The 16,007-nt window shown below is 44.5% G+C and overlaps 2 protein-coding genes across 8 annotated transcripts in view; one reads left to right on the plus strand and one right to left on the minus strand.

Annotated features, from left to right (window-relative positions):
* The window catches only part of LOC113219846 (synaptosomal-associated protein 23), a 39,985-nt gene extending 39,246 nt beyond the window's left edge, over nucleotides 1-739 (minus strand). The window contains exon 1 of one of the 2 annotated variants that reach the window (XM_026447887.1): nucleotides 657-739. The gene's annotated coding sequence lies outside the window, so the exon portion shown is untranslated. The remainder of the gene's footprint in view (nucleotides 1-656) is intronic. The other variant, XM_026447886.1, reaches the window with a different exon arrangement.
* Nucleotides 740-5,221: 4,482 nt separating this feature from the next.
* LOC111529154 (zinc finger protein 106) overlaps nucleotides 5,222-16,007 on the plus strand; it is an 83,971-nt gene continuing 73,185 nt past the window's right edge. For 3 of the 6 annotated variants that reach the window (XR_003306829.1, XM_023195995.2, XM_023195996.3), the window contains exon 1: nucleotides 5,264-5,441. The gene's annotated coding sequence lies outside the window, so the exon portion shown is untranslated. Of the gene's footprint in view, nucleotides 5,442-16,007 lie in introns of all 6 variants that reach the window. The other 3 variants (XM_026447845.2, XM_031935009.1, XM_026447846.1) reach the window with 2 other exon arrangements.

Here is a 16,007-nt window from a genome sequence, read left to right on the forward strand (position 1 = left end):
ACAGACTCCATTCCAGGAGATGACAAATAGCAAAAGGCAAAGTGATACTCCCTTCTTGACTTTTTTTTCTCCCCCACTTTTATGTCTTTACGTTTTCTCCTACCACCAACTGCCTTTCCTAACATTGTGGTGACTAACGATTAAAGAAGAAAAAAAGGACGAGATGAAACTACACTTTACAGTACTTTTTCCCCCCACCACTCCAATCCCGAATTGTGGAATTCATTCTTTTCCTGATCCTCTAATTTGTGCCGCGAGGTAAGGCTGAACCTTTCTACAGAGAAAGTGCTATCCAATACCAGGAACCTCAGAGTCCTTCCTCAAGCCATTATCTCAGAGCTAACTGGTCACCGTGGTCACCAGACAGACAGTCTATTAATGTCAACCACAGCAACACAGTGGGGGTGAGGGACGGGAGGTGATCTCTGTTTAATTTCGAGGAAGGGTCCAGAGAATCACTATCCAGCCACCTTCCTCCACTGGCCCCTCGATGTTCTCCCAGCACCTCCCGTCCTCGCTCCGGGCCCATCTGCCCAGTAAGGGCCAGACCGCCCCCTCCTCCGCTTAAACCCGACCCCACCAACTTTTCAACCAATACGACATACTCTCCGACTTCATCCCAGGCAGCTCCCTCCGTCCCACTCCTGGAGACTCACCAAGCGGGTAAGGCCACTCCTCTCCAGCCGCAGCTCGGACACCCCAACACCGGACCTGGCGCGGCGCCCTAGTCGCGCCTGCGCGCGCCGAGCCCGCGCGCCTGCGCACTTCCCGTGCGCCGAGGACACGGACACACCCCTGCAGCTGGAGCCAATCACGGTGCTGGGGGTTTAAATGTCCCTGCCACGCAGGCGGAGAGTCTGGGAATTCACCAGTTAACCGGATAGATTCCGGTCATGCCCGAAGCTGGGCGGTGTTCATGCAATAAACATTTACTGAGGGCAAACCGTGTGCCAGGCACTGTGCTGGATGAACGATGAAGAAAAGAAAGCGAATAGAATGCTTTCTCTGCCCTTCAGCGTCTTTCAATATGTCTAGACTAAGATATAGATATGTAAACAAATTTATAGTGGATAGAATACAGGGCATAGCACATAGAAAATCTGAGGCGCCTTTGGCTGATAATGAACAAAGCGTTTTATTCTTAGGGGTGTCTGGAAGGGTTCCCGGAGGAAGTGACTTGAGTCCTGAAGGATAAGTAGGAGTTCCCCCGGAAATCTGGCAGAGAAAGAGCTAGAGTTTTCCAGGCTCTGGGAAATAGCTTATGTCGAGAACAGCATAACGCCTTCTGGAAATTTCTAGTAGTTCATCCTTGTGAGAGGCTTAGTGCTAATCGTACATCCCAGAGTGTAGAGGGAAGAAAGCTTTAGAAGACCCACAATCGCTAGATTTTGGAAGGCCTTGGAATTTTAGACCACTTTATACTATGGGCACTGAAAACTATTGAAGAGTTTTAAGCAGCTGGATGATTATTGTGAACTATTTGCTGCAGGAACCCTTCCACTCACCTCTAAGAATAAAACAAACTGCTGGAAATCAAGAAAATAAAGTGCTTCACCAGGCACGGTGGCTCACACCTGTAATCAATCCCAGCACTTTGGGAGGCTGAAGCGGGCAGATCACGAGGTCAGGAGTTCGAGACCAGCCTAGCCAACATAGAGAAACCCCGTCTCTACTAAAAATACAAAAAATTAGCCGGGTGTGATGGCAGACGCCTGTAATTCCAGCTAGTCGGGAGGCTGAGGCAGAAGAATCGCCTGAACCCGGGAGGCGGAGGCTGCAGTGGGCTGAGATCAGGCATTGCACTCCAGCCTGGGCAACAAGAGCAAAACTCCGTTCCCCCCTGCCCAGACCAAAAAAAAAAAAAAAAAAAAAAATAGAAAAAATAGCTGGGTGTGGTGGCAGGCGCCTGTAATCCCAGCTACGTTACTATCATGTCTATTGCTGCCTGGCGACAGTGCCAGACTACTTCTCAAAAGAAAACAAAAAAAAAAACAAAACAAAAAAACAGTGCTTCAAGGAGGAAATAGTCTGTTCCTAAGGGATCAAGGAAGATGAAGCCTGAGAAATGTTTTTTTTTAATTTCATAACACAGAGGTCACTGATTATGTCAGTGAAAGCTGTTTGGTGGAATGCTGGGGTTGAAAAAAACAACTTATTAGTTTGGAGATGGGGGAGATGTAGAGATGGGGACAAGTTGTAGAATGCTTTTGGAAAGTTTGGCCTTGACAGGGAGGAAGGAGGGAGAATGATGAAGGATCAAGATTTTTTGTTATTTTATTTTTTTGTTGTTGTTAGAATTAAGACAGGAGAAACTTGAGTAAGGTAGGGAAGATTCAACTGAGAAAAAAAATGGTTGAATAAAGGAAGAGAAGGGATAGTCAGTAGGCAAAGATTGTGAAAGGGTAAGAATAGAGGCAGTTTAGAGGCAATTCAAAACACTGGTGAGAGGAATGGTTTTGGAAGAGAGGAGGGAGGGGGAAAGAGAGAGAAGATATCTCCCCAGTTATGACAGGAAGTATGTTTCTGTATGTTTAGTAACAGGAAGTTAAAAGTTCTCATTTGCTAACTTGTTTTATCTGTGACGTTGGAGATGGGGTCATCTTCTGATAGAAAAGGAAGTGGTATTGGGAGTTTAAAGTAAAGTTGAGAAGATTGGGAATATTGTAGAAAGTAATACAACAAGTTGACAGAAAAATGTTGTAGGACTGGTAAACAATATTGAGGGCCTTTTTAATATGGGCAAAAATGAACTCACCATTTTCTGCCCTCCTGTGTAACTTTCTCAAGCAGCAGTCACTTTTTGAGGGCAGAGGTGGAGAAAATGTATAGTTGAGTTAATTAGTTCATTTAGGGTTGTGATGGTCATTGATATAATTCCGTGGTTCTCAACCAGGGATGATTTTGTCCTCCAGGGGTATCTGGTAATGTCTGGAGACGCTTTATTGTGATGACAGGGAAACATGATGCTGCTAGCATCATGTCCAGCAGTGGTGTTAAACACACACACACAAAATATATAAATTATATACATATATATTTATAAAATATATAATATATATTTATATATATAATATATATACTTATATATATATAAAAAACAGAGAGAGAGAGCGAGAGAGAGAGAGGTCTTACTCTGTTGCCCAGGGTGGAGTGCAATGGTGTGATGTCCGCTCACTGCAACCTCTACCTCTGCAGCTCAAATCCTCCCACCTCAGCCTGCCGAGTAGCTGGGACTACAGGTGTGCACCACCACTGCCCGCTAATTTTTGCATTTTTTGTAGAGACAGGGTTTCACCATGTCACCCAGGCTGGTCTCAAACTCCTGGACTCAAACGATCTGCCTCCTTTGACCTCCCAAAGTTCTAGGATTTCATGTATAAGCCACTGCTCCCAATCTGCTGCTAAACATCTTACAATGCACAGGATACCCCTGACAAAAAAGTTTATGTTCCAAAATGTCAGTAACCCCAAAGTTGAGAAACCCTAATCTGGCGTTACCTTGGCACTCACCAATATCTGACTGTAGTCTTCTACAGGATTTTCCTTGAATGATGGCCCAGCGTTTATAGGGTAGAACAGTTCTTCCATTGCATGCCTTTGAAGGAGAATAGAATGAGCAGTGTGCCACAGCTCTTGAGTGTTTCAAGGACTTGTGATGTCACAAACACGGAATTGGAAATTTCCTAAACCTCTAGAACAAATCTGGATTTACATAGAAGAGATGAATATAGCCGCTTCTTTTTTTTTTTTTTTTTTGAGAGGGAGTCTGGCTCTGTAGCTAGGTTGGAGTGCAGTGGCATGATCTTGGCTCACTGCAACCTCCGACTCCCGGGTTCAAGCGATTTTCCTTCCTCAGCCTCCCGAGTAACTGGTACAGGTACGCACGCACCACTACGCCCTGCTAATTTTTGTATTTTTAGTAGAGAAGGGGTTTCACCATGTTGACCAGGATGATCTCGATCTCGGGACCTCACGATCCACCCGCCTCGGCCTCCCAAACTGCTGGGATTACAGGCGTGAGCCACCGCGCCCCGTCGCTGCTTACTTTCATTTGAGGCATTGAAGGTCTTGTTAAACACAGATGTTATAATCTCAATAATATAGGAGGAACACTTCACATAATTATCACCCTTAATGTCATTTCATTTATCTGACTAGTCTTAGTCACTAAAATTAGGTTTCTGAGGGAATGGGTATGGGCTAAATTTAATAATAAATACAGCCGGCCAGCGTGGTGGCTCACACCTGTCATTCCAGCACTTAGGGAAGCCGAGGTGGGTGGATCATTTGAGATCAGGAGTTTGAGACCTGCCTGGCCAATATGGCGAAACCCCGTCTTTACTAAAAATACAAAAATTTGTTGGGCGTGGTGGTGCACGTCTGTAATTCCAGCTACTTGGGAGGCTGAGGCTGAAGTATCGTTTGAACCCGGAAGATGGAGGTTGCAGTGAACCAAGATAACGGCTCTGCACTACAGCCCGAAAGAGAGCAAGACTCCGCTCAAAATACATACATACATACATACATAATAATAAATGTAGTTTGGACGCAGTAGCTGACACCTTCAATCCCAGCACTTTGGAAGGCCGAGGCAGGCCGATCACTTGAGCCCAGGAGTTTGAGACCAGCCTGGGCAACATGGTGAAACCCCGTCTCTACTTAAAAAATATTATAAATGCCTTAGGCATGAGTAAGAATAAAATCAGTATTATGGAATGTCTGCTCTGTGATAGGCAGCATTCATGGATAAACACTTGACCTATGTTATTTAATCCTAGCAACACCCTGTGAGATAACATTATCCTAATTTTAACTCAAGAACCTGAGATTCCAAGAACTGTATTTTACCCAAAGTCACAAATTATTAGTAGCTAGTCCAAGATCTGAAACTCAGGTCTGTCTGTTCTAAAGCTCTTGCACCTTCCATTAAACTTCAGTAAGTTTTACAAGGAAGGAGTGATTTCAAAATTTAGCCTGAACAGTTGCCACTGACTAAAGGAAATGGCGGGACACCAAGGAAGAGAGTAGGGGCTAGAGGGAGGCCAGGAAAGAACAAGGAGAAACAAGGAGAATGAAAAAGGGACCAGGGAGGCTGTTCATCGCGTCTGACGCTGCGTACTGACTCTGCCGCAAGCTGGCCTGCCTTTGTTCTTCCTCCATTCTTTTTGAGAAAAACCTCTTCCTGTGTGTCCGTTGTTCACTCTCTTGTGTTCAAATAAAGCTAGATTATTGAAAACGGCGGACAGCAAAGGAAAAAAAAAAAAGAGCGTGAAGGCCTCGGTGTGCGCCTGCGCGCTGGCGGCGGCTGTGGCGGGGCCCGGCGGGGAGCGGGTCCGGAGCAGGCTCCCGGACCCAAAACTGAAGGGGGTGTCTGGGGCGTCAGGGAGCTCCCTCGCCTGGCCCACGACGGCCTGATGGAGTAAGAGGGGTTGGCTGTGAATGTGAGTATCGATGGGCCGGCCTGCGTTGAGGTTATCGGAGCCCAAGGGTCCTGGTGGTCTGTCTCTTAGGCAGGTTGTGGGGCTGCAAGACACCGCCGGGTTTCTACTCCTGCAGGCTGCGGCGCAGGGGCCACCTGGTGGTCCGCTCTCCCAGAGCCGGCGCGGGTTTATGGGCAGGCGGTGCTGCTGACTTCGGGGTACGGATTTTCGCGGGGGCGTTCCAGCTCTGCTCCCAGCCCCAGAAGGCAACGTGGCTCCAAAGCCTTGACCTTTAGGGGAAGCCGCTGACCTCCTTCGGTCCCCAGGTGGGCAGGGAGTCCAAAGACCCTGGTCCTTAAAGCCCGTAGGTCTCAGGCCAGGAACACATTTCAACCTCTCGCGACTGACAACCTCCGTTCTTTTTCCTCCTTTCGTTTCTCTCCTTGTGGGATGCGTCTCAATAATAACAACTAATAACAAATAATACACAGCTTACTGTGTCCGTTTAATATTTAGTCCGAATCTCGGTGTATAATTATAGAGAGGAAACGCTTTACACCCTCTTCCCCTTTCAATTTGTTGTGTAATCATCTTTGGGAGTAAGATTAAGCCATCTTATTGAGAAGTTTGAGATATCCATGGCTTTTAGCAACTTGAGACTGTCATCCTAGGTAAGGGAAGTTCTCTTACCTAGCAAATAAGTGCTGTGTCCACCATAATGGTTTATATCCAGTTTATTCAAACCACAAATAACTTTTTTTTGGAGACAAAGTTTCGCTGTTATTGCTCAGGCTGGAGTGCAGTGGCGCGATCTCGGCCCACTGCAACTTCCGCCTCCTGGATTCAAGGGATTCTTCTGCCTCAGCCTCCCCAGTAGCTAGAATTACAGGCACCCGTCACCATACCTGGCTAATTTTTTGTATTTTTATTTATTATTATTATTATTATTATTTTAGGACGGAGTTTCATTCTTTCGCCCAGGCTGGAGTGCAGTGCCGAGATCTTGGCCCACTGCAACCTCCGCCCTCCAGTTTCAAGAGATTCTCCTGCCTCAGCCTCCTGAGTAGCTGGGATTACAGGCATGCACCACCACCATGCCCGGCTAATTTTTGTATTTTTTGTGGAGACGGGGTTTCACCACGTTGGCCAGGCTAGTCTCGAACTCCTGACCTTAGATGATCCACCCGCCTCGGCCTCTGAAAGTGCTGGGATTACAGGCGTGAGCCACCGCGCCCGGCCCACAAATAACTTTTGAGTACTTACTACGAGCTTAGTACTGTTGTAAATACCATGGGAAATCTTAAAATTTGTGTTAAGCCCCGTTCTCAAGTTTGGTCGTGAATGAAATAATGAAAGACAATATTCAGGTGCAACTAGAATTTATTTAGTATCTACTCCACATTTGCCAAATACCGCGCCGTGCCTAGAGTTAACTCTTAAGTCTAGAAGATGGTAGGAGCCCTTTAATTAGAAATACTAGATGGTTTTTGAGGAGAACTTTAAAATGGCCTGGAAGGGGCCAGGCGCAATGACTCACTGCCTGTAATCCCAGCGCTTTGGGAGGCTGAGGCGGGCGGATCACATGAGGTCAGGAGTTTGAGACCAGCCTGACCAACATGGAGAAACCCCATCTCTACTAGAAATACAAAATTAGCTGGGTGTGATGGCACATGCCTATAATCCCAGCTGCCCAGGAGGCTGAGGCAGGAAAATCACTTGAACCTGGGAGGCAGAGGTTGCAGTGAGCTGAGATCGTGCCATTGCACTCCGAAAACGAAACTCCATCTCAAAAATTAAAAAATAATAAATAAATAAAATGGCCTGGCAGGAGGTAGAGGATGTGAATGAATCTGATCAGCTGAGTTCAGAACCTATTGTGTGTGTGTGTTTTGGTTTTTTTTTTTTTTTTTTTTAGAGCCTTGCTCTGTCACCCAGGCTGAAGTGCAGTGGCATGATCCCAGCTCACTGCAACCTCTCCTTCTTGGGTTCAGGTGATTCTCCTGTCTCAACCTCCCAAGTAGCTGGGAATACAGGTGCCCACCACCTGCCTGGCTTTTTGTATTTTTTAATAGGCAGGGTTTCACCATGTTGGCTAGGCTGGTCTGGAACTCCTGACCTCAGGTGATCCACCTCAGCCTCCCAAATTGCTGGGATTACAGGCGTGAGCCACTGCACCCGGCCTCAACTGTTTTGATTAAAAGGAAGATATTTAAAAAGGAAAGACTATGAATAGCGATTATTGTACATCTAGATTAGTGCGCATGTAGTCTGAAGGCTGCTCTACAAGAGGTGAAAGGAATGGTAGATGCTAGATGACTTGGTTCTGGGACCAGGAATGGCTCAGGGAGAAGTCTATGTATTGTGTGTTTTGCAATTGGAGTATCTTAGTGGAGAGTATAGGATTAATTTGTGTACCCAATGAATAAGAGCACCTGAGCAGACAAGTTACATATGAATGCTCTACTTGGACCTCTAACATGTAAAATCACTAGTGGAAACCCTACAGTCGAGTGTGTGTGTGTGTGTGTGCGCGCGCGTGTGTGCATGTTTTTTTTTGTTTGTTTGTTTGTTTGTTTTTTGTTTTTTGTTTTTGAGACGGAGTCTTGCTCTGTGGCCCAGGCTGGAGTGCTGTGGCCCGATCTCAGCTCACTACAAGCTCCGCCTCCTGGGTTTACGCCATTCTCCTGCCTCAGCCTCCCGAGTAGCTGGGACTACAGGCGCCCGCCACCTCGCCCAGCTAGTTTTTTGTATTTTTTAGTAGAGACGGGGTTTCACCGTGTTAGCCAGGATGGTCTCGATCTCCTGACCTCGTGATCCGCCTGTCTTGGCCTCCCAAAGTGCTGGGATTACAGGCCTGAGCCACCGCGCCCGGCCTATGTGTGCATGTTTTAATCTGAAAGAAACTGTCAGGAAGCTCCCAGGTCTTCATCAGTAAAGGATTGGTTAAATAAATGTGTGCATTTGCTAGAAAGAATGAGCCAACTCTATAAGTGGTAATATTGAATGACCTACTATATAGTGAGAAAGAAAAGGTGCAAAATAGGGTATGCTTTTTGCGACCACTGTGGTTTTTAAAAATATTATGTATTGCATATACAATTGGTCCTCCATATCCATCCTTGGGTTCTGCATCCATGGATTCTACCAACTTTGGATGGATAATATTTGGGGGAAAAAAATTCACGAAGTTCTGAAAAGCAAAACTTGAATTTGCTACGTGCTGAGTACATACTTCATTGCATCCACAGAAATGAGGTTATGTGTAGGCATTGTGTTAGGTCTTCTGTGTAATCTAGAGATGATTTAAAGTATGTGGAAGGTATGCGTAGGTTACATGCATATACTGTGCTGTTCCATGTAAAAGTTTTTAGCATTCTCAGATTTTGGTATTGAGGGGGATTCTGGAACCAATCCCCCATGCATAGCAAGGGACAACCGTATATGCATAGAATATCCTCTGTGGAGGATAGTCAGAATCATAGAGACAGAAAGTAGAATGGTGGTTGCCAGGGGTTGAGGGAGGAGGAAATGAGGAGTTACTGTTTAATGGATATAAAGTTTCAGTTATGCAAGATGCAAATAGTTATGGAGATGGATGGTAGTGATGGTTGTACATTATGAATGTATTTAATACCACTAAACTACACTTAAGTGGTTAAGATGGTAAATTTTATGTTTTGTATTTTCATGCAAAAAAATTGAAAAATATCTCTGGAAAACAGACGCGTGGTTGGCTGGAAGTGACGGTGGCTAGGAAACAGGAGGGGGTAGTAATAATTTTCCCTAAAAGCTTTTTATTTTTTTTGAGACAGAGTCTTGCTCAGTCACCTAGGCTGAAGTGCAGTGGCATGATCATGGCTCACTATACCCTTAAACTCCTGAGCCCCAGCAATCCTCTTCCCGCCTCACCCTTCTTAGTAGCTGGGACTACAGGTGCGTGCCACCATGCCCAGCTAATTAAGAAATTTTTTTTTTGTCAAGAGGAGCTCTTGCTGTGTTGCCCAGAATGATCTTGAACTCCTGGCCTCAAGTGATTCTCCTGCCTCGGCCTCCCAAAGTGCTAGGATTATAAGTGTGCTGCCACTGCATCCAGGCCGTATTTTCCCTATAAGCTTTGTTTTTCTTTAAGACAGAGTTTTGCTCTTGGTGCCCAGGCTGGAGTGCAGTGGCACAATTTCAGCTCACTGCAGCCTCCACCTCCCAGGTTCAAGCGATTCTCCTGCCTCAGCCTCCCGAGTAGCTGGGATTACAGGCACCTGCCACCATGTCTGGCTAATTTTTTGTATTTTTAGTAGAGACGGGGTTTCGCCGTGTTGGCCAGGCTGGTCTTGAACGCCTGACCTCAGGTAATCCACTCACCTTGGCCTCCCAAAGTGTTGGGATTATAGGCATGAGCCACCGTGCCTGGCCTCCTATAAGCTTTTTCGTTTTACTGTTTATTATGAAAAATTTTAAACAACCAGAAAAGTAGAAAAAAAATTGAACCCCTGTAAATCTATCACTCAGATTTTTAAAATCTGTTAATATTTTGCCATATTTGCTTTTATTCTTGATGTTTTAAATTTTATTTTATTTTTATTTTTTGAGATGGAGTCTTGCTCTTTTGACCAGGCTGGAGTGCAGTGGTACGATCTCAGTTTGCTACAACCTCTGCCTCCTGGGTTCAAGAGATTCTTGTGCCTCAGCCTCCCAAGTAGCTGGGATTACAGGTGTGTGACCTGACACCCAGCTGATTTTTGTATTTTTAGTAGAGACGGGGTTTCACAATGTTGGCCAGTCTAGTCTCAAACTCCTGACCTCAAGTGATCCACCAGTCTTGACCTCCCAAAGTCCTGGGATTACAGGTGTGAGCCACGGTGCCTAGCCTATTCTTGACATTTAACCCCTAAATATTTTAATATCTCTAATAAAAACATTTTCCCATGCCAATCCCAATATCATAATTATAGTGAACGGTAATTCTTTTATATTGTCTAATACTCAATTCTTATTAAAATTTCTCCAGATTGTCTCTTTTTTAAAAAACTTTTTTAATCCAGTTTCTCATCAAAGGCCACAGATTGCAGTTGATTTGTATATCTCTTGAAGTCTCTTTTATCTAGAACGGTTACCTTTTTCCCTCTCCTCCCCTTACTACCCCCTCCACATAACTTGTTGAAAGGACCTGGTCATTTATCTAGATTTGTCCCTGATTGATTTGTGGTGATATCATTTCACTTTTTACTACAAACTGAAAGAGCAGATCACTTGATATGATGCAGGTGAAACACTTTTGGGACGATATCTAGGCCATGCTGTGTACTTTAGTTTTCCCACTCTTAGTGGTGCTGAGATTGATAAGTGAGGTCAGATGGTGAAGCTGAGTTCTCCATTGTTAAATTACGTGTCTCTGAAACCAGCTGTAAACCCTTTTGTACCTTTTACATTTTGAAACCACTAGCATTACTTCTGTTCAAAATAGAAATGATTATTTTTAAAACAAAGCTCACTGCAAGGAATTCCTTTTTTTTTTTTTTAACTGAATCCGTGTTAACTATTTCTTTTTTTTTTTTTTTTATGATTCTTTTTTTTTTTTTTTTTTTTTTTTTTGAGACGGAGTCTCGCTCTGTCGCCCGGGCTGGAGTGCAGCCGCCGGATCTCAGCTCACTGCAAGCTCCGCCTCCCGGGTTTACGCCATTCTCCTGCCTCAGCCTCCCGAGTAGCTGGGACCACAGGCACCCGCCACCTCACCTGGCTAGTTTTTTGTATTTTTTAGTAGAGACGGGGTTTCACCGGGTTAGCCAGGATGGTCTCGATCTCCTGACCTTGTGATCCGCCCGTCTCGGCCTCCCAAAGTGCTGGGATTACAGGCTTGAGCCACCGCGCCCGGCCAACTATTTCATTTTTTAATGAAAACAGAGATGGGGTTTTGCTATGTTGCCCAGGCTAGTCTCAAATTCTTAGGCTCACGCAGTCCTTCTGCCTTAGTCTCCCTTGTAGGTGGGATTGCAGGAATGTGCCGTAATGCCCTGCTGTTTTTAAGTTTAAAAACACTAATGTATATTGCTTAAGTTTTTGAAAAGTACAGAAGGATTTCCTTTTTACAAAAGAGGAATTTGAAGTTTGGAGAGATTAAAATTTACTCAAGGTAGTAGTCCTATGAAGTATTTTTGTCTAATTCCAAGGTCCATGCTTTTTCACCCTACTTTATAAGCTAGTATATAAATGTAAAATATTACTATTCTAGTAGTTATGTTACTCATATCTTCTTTGTATCTTTTTAGACAGGTAATCAGTGTCTAATAAGAGTTTTGGAGTACCAGTAAACCAGGTTAGGTCTGTGTAGTGTGGTAGTCTGTAATTAGCCATTCTGAAAGTTCAAAAATACATGAAAATCATCTCTCTTGATTTCTGGAGTTTCAAAAAAGTAACATACCCAGAACCATCATGGCAGTCTTCATTCTTAGGCCTAAAGTCTAAAAAAATAAAAAAAATTGCAAGTTAAAAATATGAGTGTGGTTTTTTTAAGTTTGGTTTTTTTTTTTTTTTTTCATTTTTTTTTTTTTTTTTTTTTTTTGAGACGGAGTCTGGCTCTGTCGCCTGGGCTGGAGTGCAGTGGCCGGATCTCAGCTCACTGCAAGCTCCGCCTCCCGGGTTTACGCCATTCTCCTGCCTCAGCCTCTGGAGTAGCTGGGACTACAGGCGCCCGCCACCTCGCCCGGCTAGTTTTTTTTTGTATTTTTAGTAGAGACGGGGTTTCGCCGTGTTAGCCAGGATGGTCTCGATCTCCTGACCTCGTGATCCGCCCGTCTCGGCCTCCCAAAGTGCTGGGATTACAGGCTTGAGCCACCGCGCCCGGCCTTTTTTTTCATTTTTTAATGAAAACAGAGATGGGGGTCTTGCTATGTTGCCCAGGCTCGTCTCAAATTCTTAGGCTCAAACAGTCCTTCTGCCTTAGTCTTCCTTGTGGGTGGGATTACAGGAACATGCCATAATGCCCTGCTGTTTTTAATTTTAAAAATATTAATGTATGTTGCTTAAATTTTTGGAAAGTACAGGATTTTCAGTGAAAAGTAAATCCATCCCTGACCCTCATGCTCTCAGTTCTTTTGCCAGAGGCCATGTCTGTTAGCAGTTTCCTGGGAATCCCTCTAGAGATATTCTACATGAGTGCATATCATGAGGATAAATTCTGACATCTATATATATAAGCACCTTAGCAGTATAACCTAAAATAATACTGTTGAATGTTATACTCCAGTTCTTATTGTTTATTTCTGTTACAAACATCTTTGTTAATTTGTATAAATTTATACAATACTGAATACCTAGTCTGTCTGTACCCAGATGATGTGCCAGGTAATGGGAATAAAACAATGAACAAGAAGGCATTCTTGCTAGCCCTCATGGAGCTTGCAGTCTGTTGGCAGAGGCAATCATTAAATGAATAATTATACTAATAATATAGCATAGATTTAGTGAATAAAATACTTTGTGTAAAATGCTTCCTGTGGATTTACCAATTTATTTCATTACATAGGCATGACTGAATAGATTTGCTAATTTATTCCTCACAATAACCCTATGGCATTGATACTAATATCATAATTCTTTTATAAATGTGGAAAACTGAAGCACAGAAAGATTAAATTACTCAAGACCACACAGCTAGTGAGTAATAGAGCTGGGTTTTATTTATTTTTTTGAGACAGAGTCTCACTCTTGTTTCTCAGGCTGGAGTGCAATGGCACGATCTCTGCTCACTGCAACCTCTGCCTCCCAGGTTCAAGCAATTCTGCTGCCTCAGTCTCCCGGGTAGCTGGGATTACAGGCACCCGCCACCATGCCTGGCTAATTTTTTGTAGTTTTAGTAGAGATGAGATTTCACTATGTTGGCCAGGCTGGTCTCGAATATCTGACCTGGTGATCCACCCACCTCAGCCTCCCAAAGTGCTGGGATTACAGGCGTGAGCCACTGTGCCTGGCCAAAAAAATTAATGTTTTAATTGGCAATAAAATATATATATATTTATTGTGTACAACGTGGTGCCTCGACATGTGTATATAACAAGTCCTCACTTAACATCAATAGGATCTTGGAAACTGTGACTCTAAGCGAAACAGCGTGTAACAAAACTAATTTTGCCACAGGCTAATTGATATAAAAAAGAATTAAGTTCCTATGGCATATTTCTGGTCACAAAAACATCACCAAACTTCTAAACAAAAACCCCAAACACTTCTAATATTAAACATTGAAATAAATGTGAGCTATATGTAGATGTAAAAGAGTAGCCTGGGCATGGTGACTCATACCTGTAATCCTACCACTTTGGGAGGCCAAGGTGGGAGGACACTTGAAGCTGGGAGTTTGAGATAAGCCTTGGCTACAAAGCAAGACCCTGTCTCTACAAAAAATATAAAAAGTTGACTAAGTATGGTAGCATATACCTGTAATCCCAGCTACTTGGGAGGCTGAGGTGGAAGGATCACTTGAGCCTAGGAGTTTGAAGCTGCAGTGAGCTGTGATCATGCCCCTGCACTCCACCCCAGGTGACAGAGCAAACCCCTGTCTCAGGGAGGGGGGGGGCGGGGAAGAGCCGGGCATGGTGGCTCACGCCTGTAGTCCCAGCACTTTCGGAGGCCAAGGCAGGCAGATCACGAGGTCAAGAGATCTAGACCATCCTGGTCAACACAGTGAAACCCTATATCTACTAAAAAATACAAAAGTTAGCTGGGTGTGGTGGTACATGCCTGTAGTGCTAGCTACTTGGGAGGCTGAGGCAGGAGAATCGATTGAACCTGGGAGGCGGAGGTTGCAGTGAGCTGAGATCATGCCACCACGCTCCAGCCTGGCAACAGAACGAGACTCCATCCCAAAAAAAAAAAAAAAAAAGAATAATAAAAGCAGGATATTTGCCTGATTTTTGGTGAATCAGTGGGTGACCACAGTCACACTGGTGGTGGGTTAAATCAAGGAATAAATGTTTCCAAAGCAAAAATTTTAAGGAGCACTGCCTACTACCATGTGGTTAAAAATCAACAAATATGACGGGTGCTTTCATACCACATTGTTTATTGTCGTGCATACTTCACACATTTTTATTTTACAATAATTTGTATTTATCCACTCTTTTATTTTCCAACCTCTTTATTCCAGTTCTGTGTTCAGGTGGTCAGAGCAGCTAAGTTTACAAGGTAGAAACCAACCCTGGACAGGACGCCATTCCATCACAGGGTGCACTCAGACACACACACATGCACTCACCAAGACTGTGACCATTTAGACACCCGGTTCACCCATCAGGCACATCTTTGGGGTGTGGGAGGAAACTAGAGACCTGGAAGAATCCCATGAAGGAATAGGGAGAACTCCCATGAAGGAATAGGGAGAACATACAAGCTCTATGTAGACAGTGGCCTCAGCTGGATATAATTTACTTTTTCTCATTAATGTTACAACAGCATGGTATTGAATGAAACAACATTTTTTGAGGACCTGCTGTACCTTGTGGAATAGCTAGATGGAACTAACATATGTATTATAAGTTTTTGTGGTGAGAACACATAAATCTTGCATCGCTTTCTAATGTCCCAGAAGATGTTCATGTAGGTGAAAAATCGGTTTATAATGATCTGAGTCTCAAACCAAATATGTTTAACATATACACACAGTATTTTATTTTATTTTATTTTCCTGAGGTAAGGTCTCACTCTGACCCCCCAGGCTGGAGTGCAGTGGCATGGTCTTGGCTCACTGCAACCTCTGCCTCCTGGGTTCAAGTGATTCTTGTGTCTCAGCCACCTGAGTAGCTGGGATTACCGGCATGGACCCCCAAACCCAGCTAATTTTTTTGTTTTTTTTGTAGAGATGGGGTTTTGCCATGTTGGCCAGACTGGTCTTGAACTCCTGGACTCTAACGATCCACCTGCCTCTGCCTCCCAGATGCTGGGATTGCAGGCATGAGCTACTGCACCTGTCAACACAGTGTTTTTTTGCGTGAAGCATAGTTACCGTGTAAATCAAGGGATTGTGCTTTCTTTAGTTCAGAAAGATTATTGAGTTGGTCACTATTTTGGGAAATTATATTGCAGACAGCAATGCTGTTTGTGTTTGTTTGGTTTTTTTTTTTTTTTTTTTTTTTGAGGCGGAGTCTCGCTCTGTCACCGGGACTGGAGTGCAGTGGCCGGATCTCAGCTCACTGCAAGCTCTGCCTCCCGGGTTTATGCCATTCTCCTGCCTCAGCCTCCGGAGTAGCTGGGACTACAGGCGCCCGCCACCTCGCCCGGCTAGTTTTTGTATTTTTAGTAGAGACGGGGTTTCACCGTGTTAGCCAGGATGGTCTCGATCTCCTGACCTCGTGATCCGCCCGTCTCGGCCTCCCAAAGTGCTGGGATTACAGGCTTGAGCCACCGCGCCCGGCGTGTTTGTTTGTTTTGAGCCAGAGTCTTACTCTGTCACCCAGGCTGGAGTGTGGTGGCATGATCTCGGCTCACTGCATCCTCTGCCTCCTGGATTAAACCAATTCTCATGCCTAAGCTTCCTGAGTATGTGGGACTACGGGCATGCATCACCACACCTGGCTAGTTTTTATATGTTTAGTAGAG

This window comes from Piliocolobus tephrosceles, unplaced genomic scaffold (genome assembly GCF_002776525.5).
Source record: "Piliocolobus tephrosceles isolate RC106 unplaced genomic scaffold, ASM277652v3 unscaffolded_108, whole genome shotgun sequence".
Lineage (NCBI taxonomy): Eukaryota > Metazoa > Chordata > Mammalia > Primates > Cercopithecidae > Piliocolobus > Piliocolobus tephrosceles.